Raw genomic sequence first — 16,721 nt, 5'->3', positions numbered from 1 at the left:
CTTGGATCAAGGTCTAAGTCATGGATCTTTGTGAGTTTGCTTTACTTAAGTTAATTATTACTTGCTGCATTGCTGACATGCCTTAGCCTGTTGTGTATCAGGTGGATTGCTGGGATTAGATTTATCCATCTCACTATTCCTTTTGTGAAGGAGAAAATGTTGGCTCGGTGCATTCATGATTTGGATTTACTGAAATAAATCTGTTCCACTTTAGTTGGCTCACTAAAAAGCAGTTAAGGAAAAGTATTATTACAGAGGGACCTGTCGGCACCACTGACCACAGTAAAGCCAAAGTATCACTATGGCTCCCTAGACGCTCGTCCCTATTGAAGTCATTTTTCCCTCCGGTCAGGCGTGCTCTATGACAGTAGGTGTCATGGTCAAATTAGAATCTGTCCAAATTTTGATATTAAGGATAATTAGTGTGTTTAGTCTGTTTTATATACATTATGTACGTGTGTCCTTATGATAAAAACCCAGTGTGATTATTGGAGATGACTCTGGTTCTTTATGCATTGTCTAAAATTCATCCTGTTAGTATATTTCAGACTTTATACATTTCAGTGTGGTAAATCAACTCTAGTCCCACAACATTTGTATCACATTTTTTCATCTTGTGTTCAGATATGCAACAAAAGTCAAATTCAGAGATGTTCTGTTTTTTTGTTTAACCACAAGATGGTGGTATGGTACTGATTTTCATCTTCTGTGCGGCCAGTGCAGTGACATAGCTGTGTTTTGTGTGTGGGTTCTCTTATCTGATATAATGTTGAACACTGATCATTTTCTTGCTCTGAAAAACTCAAACTGTTTTCAAAGTTTTGGTCACAATTGTATATTATTTCAGAAAAGATATAAACATATAAAAATCATTTAATACAAGTCATCATTACCACAGTAACCAGTTGCTATTAATAAGCCTTGTTAATTATTGGAGAAATGTGCAAGGCTGAATATTACATATTTTTTTCAAAGCATGTCATAATCAATACTTTTTTCGGCCTGCGTTACCTCACTCAGACACACACACAGTGCAAGGATCCTCTGTTGACCCTTAGGCCTCTGTCCCACAGATGATGTGAAAATCTGTTTACTATCAGCGCCCCCCCATCACCTTCTACACAACACTGAAAGAGTATTCAAGCACATCATTGAATTTTCATTACCCAGCGCGGCTGCACAGTGTGGCAGCCCACAGCCTCCACACGCACAGACTCTCAATCTAGCTAACCATTCACTGGTGTGTGTGTGTGTGTGAGTCTGTGTGTGTCTGTGTGTGTGTGTGTGTGTGTGTGTGAGAGAGAGAGTGGCAGGGGCAGCAGTTTAAATAGTCCACAGTTTATACTTCCACTTTCACACCTGGAAGCTGTGATTGACTGGAAACCTGACTGACAGAGTGAGCTCTTGCCTTAGGGTCGATGGCCTACATCGAAGAAAACCTTCCCACCTGGGACTTTAAGAAATGTTAGTTACAGCACAGAGGGGAGGAACGTCAGATTCACGGCTGTAACATCGATTATTTTCATTATTGACCAATCAAATCAAATTAATAAATATGTACATTTTTTATGAATACTGGACATTTTATGGAACAAATAGTATTTCCAAAACGTCGTCTTCAAATTGTGTATTTTGTCTGAACAACAGAAATGGATTCAGTTTGTGATGACATGAGATGGAGATCCTCACATTGGACATTCTATTGAATGAGTGATTAATTTTCCTGAGAGTATGATTTGAGCCAAACGATAAGCTGATTTGGCTGTATATGACATTTTTCATTCTTTTCTTTTTTTTTTTTTAATATAAACTACAGGTTTAAACAAATAAATTGAAAAAATAAATTGACAGATGAAAACAAACTTTAGTTGCAGCTATAAATCAGTTATTGCTTGCATTAAAGTGATAGTTTGAGTTATTTGACGTGGGTTTGTGTGAGGTAGGCTAAGTAAGCTGAGCGACGAGCTGCTGTGCTCGGGGTCAGCAGAAAAAACGTGTTTTAGACACTTTTAAAAGAAGCCCACTGAAACAATCAAATATCCATTTAAAGGAACACTTCATTTAGAATATTTTCAATGCTTTATCTTCCCGTTTTACCTGGGTGGTTCATGTGTGCAGTACTGTATGACAGCAGTCAGGGTGAATATCAGTAGGTAATAAAAATTTATCTAACTTAATGTTAACTAGTTAAATCTACCGCTGTCTCTCTCGTCTTTTTCTCTTCTTCCTCTCGCTCTCCCATGTCTCGGACCAGTTGTCACAATGGGTCTCCACTTCCTCTATCCATCGTTTCAAAATAAAAGCCTCTGCAGAGTCATGTAATTGCCAGTAATTCTCCAGCAGTGGGCTGCTGCTGCAAAATGTACATAGTGCGAATACTGGCAGTGTAAAACCTCAAATATTTCTACACACAGCTTTGCAGATGCTTTGTTGTCATGATTATCTGGCCAGCAGCACTTTGCTTGCTGGTGTCCTTCATTTTTATTTATAAGCTGAGTTTACTGTGAATTCAGTTGGGCAGCAACAGGTCAAGCTGATAGTGAATTTTAAGAGCGCCCTTTGTTGGACCACAAGGCAAAATACTTCAACGGACTGTTGCACTTAAAGACTATAAATTTTGACTTTGAACAGTTACAGTTTGAAAATAATATTTTCCCACAGTCTAAGAAAAGTTGAAATTTTCGAACACAGAGTTACAGCCCTACTCTTAGTGTTATGCTGGACCACTGTTTTGGGCTGACAACTAAAGATTTCACCTTGCTTGGTGGTCAGCTTTTGTTGTGGACAGCCCAAAAGAGTGTACACAGACTTTTTAGAGCTAAAGGGCCAAAATTATGCCATTTGTCCCGGCACTAAAGGAAAGATTCAATGGCTTCTCTGTTCTCAGTATTTGTGACTGATTTATTTTCGATAGAATTTACACTGATTAAATTATGAGCTGTTTTCAGATGTTTACCACCCTGTATATTTGTGGGTGTGGTAACCATCTATTAAACATTGTACCTGATGAAGAAGCGACTGTGCCCGTAATGAAAACTAATCAGCCTCAGGAAAACATCCAGTGGTACTGTTTTTCATGGCATTACCCCATTAGATTCAAACTTCTCATCCATTTTCTCCACAATTGCAATTTGAATTATGCTAAATGTTTGTGTTCTCAGTATCCCACAATTCATCGCAAGCTGCTCAGTTGTTTAATGGTGCTGTGAGGCAGTCTTCCTTAATACATAAAATCAGGACGTACCATGTCATGTTTACTGGGTATTGGTTGTTGGACGTTGTTTGACGTCGTTGTCAGTCACCGGTAAATCCACCATGTGAACTACACCAATGAAAATGTCACTGACAGGTAAAAATCGTTTGCTCTTGCTAGTTTCCAGGATATGTTGTTAATCACAATTCAGTACAAATAAAAGAAAGTTTACTATCTGCCAGTCATGTGTTTGAAATTTTGATATCATGGATGCTGATTTTAACTCGAAGTTGCAGCACGTTTCACCACAGTCTCTGTCTTTCCATCTTCATATCTCTCTCCCTTTACTTATTTTCTCAGTCTGCGCTCCATCAATGGTTGTTTGTTGCTGGAAAGCAGCAGACCTGCAGAGTCTGACAGCAAATCTTCTTCCCACCACTCATGCTGACGACCCAGTTCCTTTTCTAAGACAAGGCGGCCTGTCGCTGTTTGAAATCCACGGACTGCTGTGTAATTTCCATGTCTACACGCTGTCATCAACCATCCCATCTCTGTACGATAACACAAGACCCAGCATCTCGCCTCCCGAGGCAGAAGCATGAAGTTCTAGTCCTGCACTCATATGGGTCACTTTAATCTATCTCAGCTACACCATTTCCTAGTGTGTGTGTGTGTGTTTTAAAAAGCTTTATTTATCCAGGGGAAGTTTCATTCTCAGCTCCAGTTTATTTTGCTTCACACTCATAGCTTGTTGCACAAATATTAACACCCGGGAAGTGAGCAATACAGTCGACACTTTCTCTGTCTCTGCATTATTGGTGTGTGTGTGTGTGTGTGTGTGTGTGTGTGTTAGGGCTGTCACTTTTTATTAGAAATTCAAACATTCATTTGAACATGGAGGAAAAAAGTTTATATTTCTAAATTTACAGTCTATAACCGCAACAGACAAGTAAAACTTCACTCTCAGCTCGACTGGTGGCATGCTCTATTGTTCCATCAGGAAACTAAGACAGTAACGTTATGCTGTTTGCTATGAAAATGGAGCACATGAGTGAGCATATCGGACTGGACAGTCATGACACCAAAGCGTCTGAGAGGCAGTGTGTGAAGGCACCACAGGCGAGCGGAGCAGCGGCAGTTGTACAACCTCGTCTTAGGCTTATAAGTAAGCATATGAAGCTGATCGGTATTGATTCGGGAGAGAGATTTCAGGATCTCATGATGGAAGTGGAGCCACGATATGTGACTCCACATCCAAAATAATGCTGTTTTTTGAGACTTCAAAAAAAAAAAGGGTTGGTTGCATTTTACGTCATATTTAAAAGGTGTCATGAAGGAACATCCAAGATTGCTCACATTTCCTCCTGGATCATTCATCTGCTGTATAACTTCTCAGAGAGCAACTTGTGTGTGTGTGTCATGGCAAAATGAGGTGCTGTAGTGGAAAATACTGATGCCGGGCAATTTGATGTCGGTCTAATTTATCAACCACCACAGATCTGCTGTTTGTCCCGGGGCAAGATCTTCTCATTTGTATCTCTGATTTTATTTGACCATTGTGGGAAATGTTACAAATCAATGAGCAGGCTGCTGTATGGTAATATTGGATTTACGGGATTTGCGCCTCAGTCTGATGAGGTGCACTACTTTCATTTGTCAGGTATTTGTGTAACCGGATGATCCAGACAGACATTCCCATTAGGTTCTTTCATCTATAACAGCGTCTCAATTTAATTTATAGAAAATGTAAATTTACCATATCACAACACGTATGATTTCTCTGTGTAAAATAATATGAGCAGTGTTATAAGATTTTGTCCATATTGCCCACCTCCAGCTCCTGCTTGTCAAAAACCACAGATTACTGGAGACTGGGTTTTTGGAGACATGGAGGCTTAAAATAAAACTTCTGTTGGTGGAAAGTGATGAAAAAGAGGGAGAAATTGCTAATAACCCAAGGAATATGATGCAGATATGTTAGAGTTGATAAGGTCAGCTAAAATCATCGAGAATATAGTGAAAATATACCGAAGAATATATTTAGCATAACCTAGCATTAACCCAGGTTTTGTTTTTTACTACAAATACTGAATAAATTCGTGATTATCTAAAGAAAATAGCTCTAAGCTTTGATAGATGAACCATATAGGCCTACTATATGAATGAATACATAAAATATGACTCCTTCCGTGGTAGCACTGTGTGATTAATCAAACATGACAAGCTTAGGAATGATGTGAAGATGTTTAAATCACAGGAAATAGGAAGGAGCTTGTATGTCAAATGATCTGACGTGCTGCTGTGCGCAGTGAGCTGTCATTCTTTTCTTTCCTCTTGTCATTGATGGAGGTCCTTGAGCTCACAGAGCCTTGACTATCCTTTCTTTGCCATGCCAACACCCCCTTTGCCTAGTGTTCCTTGCTTCTGCTTAATGCTGTGACTTATGTGTCAGTATATATTCATCTTGAATCTAAAGGTGTGAATGAGGGCCTTTGTGTGTCTACAAACCTTAATGAATAGCAGTGAAAGTTGAATAGCTCGTGAGTAAACCTTGACACCCCCTAACTTTTGAATTACACATGAAGCAGCGGCAGCAGTTCATTTACTTGTCCCGCACACTTGCTGCCCTGCTGCTGCTTTCTGGGCAACAGCAACCAACAGGAATCAGCTCAGGGATGTTAAATTGCAGACGCTGGGTAGTGATTTTTGTCCTGTCTGGGGCACTCTATATCAGTAACATTTACAGCCACAAATGTGGATGTTTTTTGGCACACACTTTCGTTATTCCACAATTTTGGCCTTGACACTTGTGTTTTCTGTTATTATATTTCATCAAGAGTCAGTTTGACTCTTGACGACCAACCTGCAGTATTGTTTGGAAACGACAAACAACAAACTGAACGCAGTGTTACCATGGTGTTTCTGATTTAACAGCACTGTGCTGAGGAGGCGACTGGTCTGTTTACAGTGTTTGTCCTCTGAAAGACGTCACAGCACAGAAAAGGAGTGAAAACTTTTGTGCTCACCCCGGTGTTGTGTTTATATCACTGCCGATTTGGAGTTGTCCCCTAAACCAAATGAAGTAGTTATTTTAACCTAAGCTATACTCTGGATTTTGTGCTGAAACCTAACCAAACCATAACCCAAACCTTTGTCACATCATTAAACCAACAAGATAAAAAAATAATAAAAATAAAATTAAAAGATGTATTTTTCAAATGATGACCAAATAATGTTGTCCTGGTCACAGAGGCACAGATAAGAAAAGCCAATGATGTATTTTGTCATTTAATTTGGGTTGGCAAAATCCCATCAGGTCATCAAATGATATAATATCCACTACAGGTAAATATGCACTCGACATGTCCTTGTGTGCAAGTGTATAACAAGGTCAATGTTAAGGAGGACCACACTCACAAAGAACGTGGTGCTCAGCTGGTCTTCACTGTTTTAAAAAATAGCTAACACGACTAAGTGAGTCATTTCATTTCATGCAGATAATGTTGAATTAATACTGTGATTAATGTGAGAGTGCGACGTCCCTGCGGCTCCAAGTGATAAATAACAAGCTGAAGTTGATGAGTCGGTCCTGGTTCTGCATTAAGTCGCTTTAACAGGAACGGTCTAGGAGTGAAGGTTGGGTCGTGATCTGCATTTAAACTGTCGACATAACTCACCACATTAACTTTTTTTATTACCGCTCGCTCTAACAGGAACCAGAGGAGATGGAAGAGGAGGAAGCTGTGTGGGCGGTTTAATGTGTATTTGAATGCTCATGTTAGGGAGCTGGGACAATACTGACCTGTTAACACCGAAAACCTGAAATTTGATTTTGGTTTGGTATAATATTTGTTTATTCTCTAAAAGATTTTTCAACAATTTAGGACATATTTGGTATGTGCTTTGAATTACATCACACTGTGCCAGTGGAGACAATCACATCACATTTTTTCCTACTTTCACTACTGAGTATTCAGCCATACAGAGTCCAGTTTCAGTATTTACATAATAATATTTTTTATTTTTTATTTTACCTAATACAACCAACTAATTGTGTGCTGTAATAGTAGTAAGCTCTATACAGGACATTCTGTAGTCACTATATTACTGAAACCCATGCAGAAAGCAACAAATTCTGCACCTGTATGCAGCCTCTTGTAGCTAGTTGTTTTGGTTGTGCGGTCGATGTATTGACTGTAGGGTTCAGATTAACGAGTGATGAAAGTGGAACATCGAGCAGTTAAAGAGCCAGATATTTCTCTCACTTGGTGGAGACATGTTGATAGAATTAGTGCAACAACTGTAAGCCAGGGTGGCGTCGCTGCTTGTTTCTGAGAATTTGTGGTCTAAGATAGTAAAGTATAAGCAATTTTTTTTCTGGTAGAGCTGCAGCAAGTGGTTGATTAAGTGACCATTTGATTACAGAAAAAATATATTTTATTTTTATAATTAATATATAGTTTTTGAGTCAATTTTCTCTGGCTTCAGCTCATTATATCTTCTTGTTTCCAAGGTCTTTTTGATAGTGAAATCAGTATGTTTGGGTTTTGGACTGTTTATCAGACAGAACAAGACATCTAGAGATGTGACAAAGGGACATTTTCAGACATTGCATTGGCTAAAATACTGTAAAATAAACACTGTAGCATTGCGGTGTCAGGGACAGAGATTTACACTGGCAGAGAATATTTTAGTGAAAAGAATAATGTATGTGGAAATATGTCAGGCAGAGAGGTCAGGCAGTTTTTACTTGATTTACTATGTGAAGAAGCATGAAAGATGTAAATCTTCACTTCACAAATCATTTATATCACAAGAATTAACACCATAATCATAAACAGTCACATATTCTGTTGCAGTCCATAAACCACCTGGTACAGTAACTCTTTAACGCCCTGACCTGGACTCCCACCTCAGAATCACATGGGGGAACCTGAAGGGGGAACGTGTCAGTCTACAGGTTAAAGGTTTTAAAAAAGAAGAAAAGAGAAACAACAAAATGTATTGATGTATATTTAAACCTGATTTATTTTTAATTATTAACAAAATAATTCTTAAATATCAGAAAAAAAATGAGTTAACTGTAAAATATCTGAAAGAAATATGTAATATATCTGCAAATCATCAAAATATGAGTCAAATATCAGAAAATCAGGGTAAAATATTTAGAAAAAAAATGCTAATAAAATAACTAAAACTAATAAAATATCTGAAAATTACTGGCAAAATTTAAATAAAAAAGGATTAGTAAAATATCTGGAAAAAGTATCAGGAAAATATCATAATTTTTCATATCATAATACTCACTGATATTTTTTATGATATTTCACAAATGTTATTTCGAATACTACATTTTATAGATGTTTTTACTGATACTTTTCAGTTGTTTTACAAGTATTTTGCAAATATTTGCTCCAATTTTCTTCCACCGACATGCAGGCTAACTGGTGGCTCTAAATTGCGTGTAGGTGAGTGTGAATGGTTGTTTATTTCTATATGTCAGTCCTGTCATAGATTGGTGATCTGTCCAGGATGCAAACCACCATCCTCCACCCACCCATCAACCTGTTTCAGATGGGATCAGATATTTTATTAAAATATTTTGCAGGTATTTTTTTTTCCAGATCTTTAGTATTTTATATTGTTTTATTTTTGATTGAATATTGTTTTCACAACTGTCTGATGTTTAATCAGATATTTTACTAATATTTGTTGGATGTGTTTTGGATGTTTTAACAAGACAGCCGTCTTTTCCTTAGAGTTTCATCCTTCATCCTCAGTCTTCTTCTTGTTCTTCATTTAGATTTTTACTGACTGGTCACCGTCAGCTCCCACTCTGTCCCTTTTTTTCTTCATTTTCTTGCTAGATCATCATAAATTAATGTCTTAATGACAAACAGAGTCTGATAACTTCTATGTAGCAATAATAGATAGGAAATCTGTTCTCGTAATTTCTGCAGTGCTGAGAGCAGAACTAATAACATCGAGCTTATCAATACTACAGTGTGTAAAAATTAACCCCAGGGCCCTTTTAACACCAGGTTTTGGTACCCATCTTTATTAGCCATATCAAATCATTTGAGATCTGAGTTTCAGGTGACAAACGCCTTTCTCCCGGGTGGCATTAACATGCTAAAACACGTGCAAGTTTCAACATGACAGAGCATGTCAGAAGGAACAAAGTGTCAATCCTCCTTAAAAGTTCTCTAATTTAACTTGCTGAGAGACTGCTGATGACTTGGCACTAAGCATGTCACTTATTTCTTTTTTAACATCTCTGTGATCTGACTGGTGTGTGTTTACCGTAACTGTGATAGCCTGCAGGTAAGATGAAAAACCCCAGACCACACTACCAGTCAGTAGGCCTGTTGCCCACAGTCATGTGATTATTAATTAAAGTTTACTTCTGTCTTCAATAAAACACGTTCTTAGGGAATGACACGTTCCCACTGTCTACAGGGAGACTGAAACTGTGCAACTCCCAGTGTGAATATGTCTGTAACTGCATAAGAACTGGATAAATTATAATATGCAGTAAAACTCCTCCCTATGTCAATAATGCAAAGCTGAGGAAGATTAAAGACATGACTGAGGGATTTAGGTGGAGAGAGCTAGACACGTACACAGTTAAGGACTTGTTCATTCATGTTTAGACAACAAAATTCAACATGACGCATCTTTTATGGCGTTAAAGCTTTGAGTTAAGTTCAGGGTATACATACAATTTCAAACTTCATTTTAAGTTCCTTCCTTCCTCATGGCTTGATGTTTGCTCTGATATGCATTGTCAGCTGTGCGACTTTATGTAGACAGGTGTGTGCCTGCAAGAGGTTTGCAAAAAAAAAACCCAATTTATTCATAAATACTCCTCCTTGGCGTGAGCAAGAGGAAAGTGCAGTGTGAGCAATGGAAAATGTAGAAGAAAAAGTAACTCAACCAGCCCCATCTTCATTGAAGGCAACTGTTTGGGTCCATTTTGGGTTTTATATCCTCAAGGGGAAGAAGAAGCTTGGTAAGACCCATGTGATAAGCAGACCTCATATACATTTTTAAGCGCTTGAAGATACGATCATCACTTAAGTGTATGTCATGCAAGAGAGCTAATTAAAAACAAATTAAATGGTCAAAGTTGTCATATTTACATTTAAGGTGTATTGATTGATTTCCAGATGTCAATCATGCATTGAGTAACAATCTAGAAAACATTCCTCCTTAAAAGTTGCCGCTGAGCTGCACAGTTTATAAAATCATTAATTAGTGACGTTTCTTTATTTGGTGTGTATTTGCACAGAAACATGACAAAGTCAGACTGTTACACTTGGACAACTCGTGCTGCTTCCACAGAGCTGCTGGAAATCAAAGCTAGCTTAGCTACATTTTCATAGCCCAGACTATGAGCTTTGCTTGACATTTTCACGCTCCTCAATCATGTTTTATCCTCGAGGATTGTTGTTTCCCATTTTATAAAAAAAAAAAACAACAACAAATAAGAGACCAAAACACCCAATGAAAACACGGGTGAATCAGAATTTTCATTTTACCTTATTAATAGTTACAATATTTTTTACTAGCTGTTTTGCGTCATATTGTAGTCATTTTGCATCTCCTAGTTTTTACGCTTTTAACTGTTATGATAAGAAATGGTCAAATATTTGGCAGACTTTAAGTTTTTTACAGACAATTACTTGATTAGACAATCAGAAGAAAATTTAATGTGCAAATACTCATTTTTCAAGCAAAAATGTCAAACATTTGGACTGAGGGTCAAAACAAGTAATCTGACGACCAAAATAGTCAATGAAACAAAGATGAAAATAATTGCTTATTAGATTTCTTCCAAAAAGACTTCAGCCATCATAAATATTGTTTCTGAGGTTTTCTTTCATGGTAAGTGAGAAAAAAGGAACACAGTTCTTGCAGCTGCTTTAACATGATCACATGTATTATCAGCTCAATTTTCAGCTACTGGAGGCTTCAGTCAGAAAATGCTTTAGAATCAGCCTTGTGTTGGCCATACTAGTGGATGAACTGATACTGTCTGAACAAAAACAACTTTTTACAGTCAATAACTACATTGCTGTTGGTTGGCATAACAATGCAGTAGCACAAGTTTGTTCTCGTCTACAGAACTGATATCCACCTATTATAAATTCTGCATTGTCAGATACGGCATTGATGCCAATGCCATGCAGTGTTTTAAAAGAGGGACGTTCCAGGTCTCCTAGTTCCACTGAAAACTGCTGACATTTGTGTTGTGGATTATGCAGTGTAACAGGATTACTGTCTCTGGAGGGACATGTTGCTGATGAGTTTTTAATTATAAGTTTTTAATGCTGTGAGCAACAAAGGCAGAACTGTATCCATCTCAATTGTTTTGGGTTTGTGGCAGAAAACTCAGAAATAAATAACTGAAATCCTGGACTAAATATATGTATGGGATGGTGATTTAGAGGATGATGGAAATATGTGTTTTTTTTTTTAAACCAACCTTTTAATGCAGATGTAAAGGAATGAATGCTGGGAGAGCGGAGACAGATTAGAGTCATCCAAAAAAAGAGAAAAATGGAGGGATTTGTATGGATACAGACAGATAGAAACACGAGGAAGTGGACTGAGAGAAGATCAAGGGAAAAGCGCTAAATCACTTTCTTTCTTCATGTCAAACAGACAGCTCCCATAACTTAACAGGTCTGAACAAACTTGTCACGCCTGAAAAAGCTGCGTTGCCAAAATACTTACTGTCGATATTGTCTCAGAGCTCTGGGGATCAGAGCCAACTTGTCGACATCTAAGCTTTTCTCCACAGAGCATCAACAAAGAACAATGAGACTCATTTCACTGAGAAAAGCTGATTATTCATTTTTGGGAAAGGCTGTAATTAGGCATTGCTTATTGTAATCCAGAATTACATCACTCTAATCTGAGATTCCACCCTGAAATGAAATTTTAAATCATTCTGAAAAGTATCAAGGTTAAAGCTCGTGACCTGATGTCGAAGGCTTGCAAGAAGTTCAAACCGCCAACTTCCCTGTTATTTTTCTAAGCCGTTACCTTTCATTCTCCTTAATGTTACTGCAAGAGTTAAACACAAAAGCAATAGGAGAACAGTAATAATATAATATATATATAATAATAATATTTGAGTCACTGGTGTTAAAAGACAACAAGATCTCTGCTGGTTCTTGCAGCACCATGTGCTTGGTATATATTATGTGCTTTTGGTTGCCATGTAGTTGTCAGTTAACCAAGGTAAATACAGGGATTATGGATGCGGAAATTAAAATGGACAAGATAAAGACATAGCAGCTTGTTTGTACCTGAAGATGATACAGTTGACTCCATGCAAAGATAGTATCTTTTTACCCGGTGCATTCTTTTCCTGGTGTGCAGTCCTCAACTTGGTGTGCAAGAAAGTGGCCCGTGAGAGTGTACCCAAAACATGACGTGCACAACTCACAGTACACTGGTATGTGCCAGTGACTAGACAACAGATGTACTGGCAAAATATGTACCACATACAATTATGGCATTATTTCTCTTTTTTCTTTTTCTCCTCTGTCTCGCAGTGACGATTCCGTATAAATATCCACCACTAAGAAAAACTGGATGAATTAATCTCTCTTTGTGAAAACATTAAATCAAAACACTGACTATTTTTGTGGTAAGAACAATCAGTCTATATTTACTCTCGGGCAGAGCCAGACCGAAATGTCAATGCCGATATATCGCTTGATATTAGCTTGGTAGATGCAGGTAGGGGTAGGCGATAAATCGAATATACTCGAATATACTGAACATGAACATTGAGTATAAAGTGTCGCAGTTTTTAAGATGCCAACATCAAATTCACTTTGGAGAGAAGCTCCTCTCGCTCTGTCCTGTAGCTCTCCACAGGACATCACATGAAAAATAGACCAGTCTAACCTGTTAACACCGGCACCGAAGTGCAAAACCAAGACGTTCTGCACACGCCATGCAGGCAGTGTGTTTTAGGCCTTCGGGTTGAATGTCTTTCTCATAGATCCTTGTCTTCTGTTTAGGGTCAAATTTAAATTGGTTTTGATTTCCTCCTTTTTGAAAATGTAAATGTATTCCAATAGAAACCACTAATGAACAAACAGAAAAGAAGAATGTTTTAATGAAGAAAAATGTTGTAGAGCTAGAATCATCATACTGGTATGATTCCATGCATCGAAGGGTTAAATCATGCATTTATGAAGAGCTTCAGGGGAGATTTCAAAATATTGCGAAATATATTGTGTTTCACAATATTGCATAAAAAAATTGCAATATTATTTATTGAAATTCATGTTGGCAATGTAACTTTTAAATACCAGGCCATTTCAGTTTGTCATGGCAATATTCTCTACTTCTAAAATATTTTCAGGATGGGTAATGCCGTTAGGATTTTGGGGTAAAAGTTAAAAAGGCTCATGTGTAGTTGATGGTCCACAGTTGACTATTCTGCCACAAATATGATGTTGGCACTTTAACAATGGACTTGTTGAATATGAAGTTTACATTTCACATTCTGCTAAGTGTATGTGGTGACTTGATGTGTTCAGAGGTCCCAGCACCTGAATTTTTAAAGAAATCATTATTTTCCCGTGACTCTTCGATGAATGAGAGACATGCAACAAGCTGGAATGGATTTTTTTCTGCCATTCACGACTTTATGACAGGAACAGACAGTCATGAGAAAATAAAATGTGCATGTGGTGGGGTTTCGTCAGAAGAGACAGTGCATTGTGAAATATTTTACCTAAAAAGTCCTTCCAACATTTTTAACTTTGATAAAGAAGCTTGTTAGAGCAAAGAAAGACAGCTTTTGATTTGGAAGTAGAGCGGGTGGCAAAGACTTTCTCAAAACTAATTTCTGAAAGACTCGGCACTGTGTGAGCTCAGAAGGTTTCCAGCAGTGGTATTGTACCATCTGCATTTACACACACTACACAGAAGTCCCTCAAGAAAAATGCTGGATATGTGAGGCTTAGTGGTGGAGTGTAGGGTATATAGGGACATGTTCCTTTTGTCTTTTGGTGCCATTTACTCTTTGATACACCATCTCAAAAAGTGGGGTCTGGAAAGAAATATTCACTGCTCCTCAGTAATGTAAGTCATTGTTCCAAACGGCATCATAACTACTGGGAAATAACAGCATAGGGTTTGTAATAGACATGAACATTCAGCAGGACGAAGCCAAAAGAGCAAGACAAAAGCCTCCTCAGTGGTGCACAGAGGAAGAGACTTGAGGCAAAGATTCTGCACGAGGTAAATTTGAGGCAAGAGTCATAACCTGTCCTAACCCTAACCCTTTTTTTTTGCCAAGGTACAGTGTAGAGAGTAAATATCCATAAATCTAATAAGTAAGGAACAGGAAAAACAGCTACAGAGAAATGCACTTTAAAATACAAGGATGTTGCTCAGACGACAGGAGGACCCGCGAGTTCACAGAAAAACACCAGCTGCAATTACTACAGAGGTGGGACGGTATTAAAGTCACTTAGTCCAACCCATCTCCTATTATCACAATTATTATTATTACTGATATGAATCATTGACCAAACCTATGAAAATAAGACGAAGGTTGTATTAAGCAGGAATTATCCTTTAAGGTTTCTTCATACAACTATCTGCAGCCAAACTGAAATAACCAAACATGACTCTGCAGCACTGCACCCTATCACACTAAATTGCACTATGTGCAGCATGAAGACAAGCCTAAACTGGCTGCCGTATAACTGTCACTGTCACAAACATGTCACTTTACATAACAACACCCCCCCTATTTCATGGTATGAAATCTTTTGAAACCAATACAGTTGATAAATGATTGTAATGGTGTAAATGAACGACATGTGGAGTGTGACATCCCAATTTAGGTGTCAGTCTGTGTAAACAGATGCATGTCACAGAGCTGTGACACCGAGTCCCTGCAAAAGATTGAGCCTCATTGCAGAGATCTTTAATGACGCATGCCAAAAAAAAAAGTGACATCCATGTAACAAAAAAGATTGGTAGGTTTTTTGTTTTTTTACAACCTCCTTTGTTGATAAAATGCGTGCAAACTGGGCAACCGCAGCAGGAGTGAGATCTCTTCCTCAGAACAAAATGTAAATAACAAAACATAGAAAACAGGTCATAGTCAATATCCAGGATCACCACGTTACTATCAATCAAACCATGTGTGTGGTGGGAAAATGATCAGTGTTAGATCCTGTTCACAGCCTCCAGCATTACTGAAGTGTAAGGCTGAAGCAAACTCTTGTGAGTTTCAGTTTTTCAGTGACTTCAAACATGCAAGATAATTATATAGATACAGATATTGCCAACAGCGGTTGACAGAGACAGAATTTGACCTCTTAATGTGCAATGCATTAAATGATAAATTAATATGGAGGGCTGTCAACAGCAATTTTCAGTGTTGATTAATCTGCGAGTTATTTATTTTTGATGCATGTTTTAATAAATAAATGTAATAAACGTATAACAGAGAAAAGCAGCCTCATGTTCCTCTCATTTAAGAGGCTAATAATTGCTTGATCGTTTAATCAGCTAAGTGTTTCCTCAGTATAGTTTTGTTTCTCTGTTTGTTGTTGTGTTAGTGTGGTGGGAAAAAAAAGAGTCACTGAGAAAACTGATGCAGTTGACTAATGAGGAGCTCAGAGTTCAAGAGTCTCATAAAAGGCTCCTTTACATGGAGGAACCAGTTTCTGCTCCCTGACGCTCGAGCAGGTGTTTAAAATATCTGCCAATATCCTTGTCAATGAGACAGCGCGCTCAATAAAACTGTCAAGAGGTGTTTTTGTGTCAGCACAGACGTGTGTAAGAGTGTGTGTGTAGATGGCAGTGTTGGGATGTGTGTATATGTGTGTATGTGTGTGTGTGTGTTGTGTGTACATGTGGTTAGGAGGGATTGTCATGCTTCACCAGCATTAAACCCTGATCATCCCATCTGATGCCTGGTCAGCGCTCAGTGGCGTGCTGTGTGTGTGTGTGTGTGTGTGTGTGACAGTTATTAAGAGGAAATTAAAGAGAGGAAAGGTTGTAACACGATATGACGATGATAGAGAGATGGCAGAGGGGGAATGAGAGTTTTCCCTTCGAGTGTAAAAAACAGAATCAAATATTTGAAGTGTTGCCAAAATCCAAACAAACAAATATGTTCTCTCTCATAAGTGATGCGGGCAGCTCTTCAACCAAGTAGTAAAGACATGCATCATTTATCCAGGTATTAGTTTACTCGTCAGTGGCGTCAGAGATATTATACAGTTCGAGGCACCAATCAAAGGATATAAGGGCTGAATTTCATGCGAGATATTTTTCTCTTGCTGTTGTGAATGAAGGAATTTGTCTCAAGTAATAGATTTCCATGAGTCTGTTTCAGATAGGTACAAAATTTTGGACACGCAAAGACCTGTTACTTGTAAACTGACCACTCAGAGAGAAAGTTAGAAGCTCGTCCATGTCTGTCAGCTGCCGCGCGGGCAGCATAGAGAGGTGTGCCTGCAGAGGGAAAGCCCTGTCT

The 16,721-nt window shown here is 38.1% G+C and overlaps 1 protein-coding gene across 3 annotated transcripts in view; it reads left to right on the top strand.

The window, feature by feature from the left end:
• Positions 1-16,721, top strand: part of fat2 (FAT atypical cadherin 2) — a 136,844-nt gene that overhangs the window by 1,311 nt on the left and 118,812 nt on the right. The window contains exon 1 of one of the 3 annotated variants that reach the window (XM_071458162.1): positions 337-367. The exons of the other annotated variants lie outside the window; for them this stretch is intronic. The gene's annotated coding sequence lies outside the window, so the exon portion shown is untranslated. Of the gene's footprint in view, positions 1-336; positions 368-16,721 lie in introns of those variants that run through there. 3 annotated transcript variants of the gene reach the window in all.

The sequence above is a fragment of the Trachinotus anak genome, unplaced genomic scaffold, assembly GCF_046630095.1.
Source record: "Trachinotus anak isolate AG129_WGS33_773 ecotype Australia unplaced genomic scaffold, CSIRO_AGI_Tana_v1 ptg000021l, whole genome shotgun sequence".
NCBI classification, from domain to species: Eukaryota; Metazoa; Chordata; class Actinopteri; order Carangiformes; family Carangidae; genus Trachinotus; species Trachinotus anak.
This window is presented reverse-complemented; position numbering and strand designations above follow the sequence as displayed.